A 3,006-nucleotide genomic window follows, 5' to 3' on the forward strand; every position below is an offset into this window, starting at 1 on the left:
GTGGTGCTGGGGGATCGAACCGCGGTCCTTGATGCTTTGCTAAGCTTGTTCTAAGTAGGTGCTTTAGACCACTGAGCCATCTCTCCAGCCTAATTTTTATTTTCTAACCCATTATTTCTTTTTAACAATTTTAAAATTTTTTGCAAAAATGAATGACTAATTGTGCAATATTCGAATCTGTGTGGTTTAAGCAATGGTTTGGTCTGATAGAACTATAACTTTGATTTCCCTGTATGAACAACATCGATTACACCAAACAAAACTTGCAGACCAGTTAGCCCTGGGGCTGTCTTTGGTTGATTTTACTCCATAGGTGTGCTGCCCAGCTGCTAGGAGCAGCTTAATGGTCTTAGTACCCACAAAGGGTTTTCTTGAGCCCACATTACCTTCTAAAGTACTATCCTGAGCCTGACGAACTTGCGAAGCCAGCCACACACACAGCCAGTGCTAGTGCCAAGGCATGTCATGGTCATGACCCGCCTACTTAGCCCCAGGGACACAGGCCTCTGCGGCAGAACCTATCTTGCAGATGATCTCAGTTTGTCCCTTCCCCCAGGCGTGTGCCTGCACACTTGGAACCAGCCATTTGCTATTTAAAAGAGCTGACAGCTGTTATTCCTAAAGTTATGGCTGTCATGAGTTCAATCATTCCTTCTGTTCTCTTCTTTAGTGCCTTCCGCAGATGGAGGGGCAGCATGGTGGCAGGAGCGTCTAGCACAGACGTTGTGCAGGAGGCCGAATTGCAGCCCTTGCCCTGAGGGTATCAACGCTAGCCCTAAGAAAGTTAAGGCTAATAGAAGAATTTAGACACGCACATACCGAACGATTGTGACGTGTGCTGGTGTAGTTAGGAGGGCTCCAACAACCAGGTCCTGCAAGCAACAGGTAGGAGAGGTGAACACACGCCTGTGCAAAATGCGTTGGGTTCCTTTTAAATTTTAGATGCAAAGTATAGGAGGATTGATTCCTCCGTATAGAAACTTTCCATGGCGATACGATTTAATGAGGTAAGTAACTTCCAAAGATGATGTTGAATTGGTCCCCCAGAAACATGAGGGACACTAGGGGACATTCCCCCTCCTCCTCCGTGCAGCATTATTGTATCATTGGCATTTTTAGGGTTAGTATACATCTCTTCACTGCCGTTCTGTTTCCGTCCACTTTCTTTCCTTCCATCGTCTGGGCTGAGCCACAGGGCTCCAGTCTATACCTCCTCGGAAGCATTAACCACCACCAGGCTGCTGCTCCTCCACAGACTTCCCAGTGCACCCAGACTCTGAGGGGAGCAGCGTGGGCAGTCTGGCACGTGGCAGATCTGGTGGTGGAGACATTCCGTCAGCAGCAGTACCATCAAAACTTTGTCTCTATGAAAGAAAAAGTCCCCTCTTTCCTCCCTTGTCTCTGGTGGTGCTTTTTACTATAGATAACCAGACTCCTGTGCTTGCTTTTTTTTTTTTTTTTTGGTGGAACCAGGGATTGAACTCAGGCCCTTATGCTTTCCAGGGAAGTGTTTATTCCACTGAGCCATCTCCCCAGCCCTAGCCTGTGCTTGCTTTTAAGCAATGAGATCTGTTCCTAATACAAACAGGCCAGCCTTTCACTCTGATCTCATTCAATGGGGCTCTGGTTCCTTCTTCCGCTGGCACTCCCTGCTGGACCCCGGGCATCACAGGTGCTGGGGAACCAGGAACTTGTGCTCACATATGTGGGTCTAGTAACTTTCCACCAGTGGACTCCTCTATTGAGTAGTGGATTTAGAATATAAGCCCAATAACTAAAATTACCTTGAACACTTACTGACAGTGACCACAAAGCCACCATAGCAAGAAACAAATTGATACTATTTTTCTATCAGAATATTTACGTCTGCTCATTTTCCAGGCTTTATTTACCAAGGCACCCAAGTCACTGCTCCAGGATTTATTTTGTCCAAAAATGGTCTGCAGCAGAGATCTGCCTGGCAGTTGATTTTTAAAAATTTAATGTAAATAGGGCTTTTTGTACAATTAATCTAAATGTATTCATGTATATTTTCATACCATTTTCCCCTTTTCATTTAATGAACATTTTAAAAAATATGTTTAGCATAGGGCTTAATACATAGGTCTCACTACACAGATTGGACTCAGTGATCCCCCTGTTTTCAGCCTCCCTATCGCTGGGATTACAGGTGCATGCCGCCACACCCAGTCTCAGTGGCCATCTCAGTGTGCCCCTGGGGGCGGGGCCGGCACAGTACGCTGGGAAGGGGATCAAAGCCCAGCTGCTGGGCCTGCCTAAGCAGGGGCTTTAGTATGCTGAACTATCTGGCTGGCCCTAATAAGCATTTTTGAAAAGCTTTTATTAGCTCATTTTATAATTACCCATGGATATTTTTTTAATTATTTATTTATTTTTATTACATTTATTTATTGTGGGCGTGGCCAGCTCAGCCCACCAGGGTGCTGGGGGATCGAACCGCGGTCCCTGTGCTTTGCCAAGCTTGTTTCAAGTAGGTGCTTTAGACCACTGAGCCATCTCTCCAGCCCCCACCCATGGATATTTTTTAAAAATTATTTATTTATTTGTGTGTGTGTGTGTGTGTGGCCAGCTCAGCCCACCAGAGGGCGGGGCTGGCTGGCATGTGGTGCTGGGGGATTGAACCGTGGTCCCTGTGCTTTACTAAGCTTGTTCTAAGTAGGTGCTTTAGACCACTGAGCCATCTCACCAGCCCCGCCCATGGATATTTTAATCTTTAAGTCCCTATAGAATATTAACAGATAAAAGTTTTTTGCACATAAATTTAGAATTCTAAACCATATACAGTATTGTAGTAAGACAATCCTGATGACATTTTGTGACATCTTAGGTTTTTATTTTGACATAACATAATACTTTTAACCAATCATCTCTATCTTATACATAAAAATTTTTTTCCCATAATTTTATTGAGAAACAAATAGCAATGAGACAGTTTCAAACCAAATTGGTAGGACAGTTTCAATAATTAACACATTGCATACATTC

Source organism: Octodon degus, unplaced genomic scaffold (assembly GCF_000260255.1).
Source record: "Octodon degus isolate 3935 unplaced genomic scaffold, OctDeg1.0 scaffold00279, whole genome shotgun sequence".
NCBI classification, from domain to species: Eukaryota; Metazoa; Chordata; class Mammalia; order Rodentia; family Octodontidae; genus Octodon; species Octodon degus.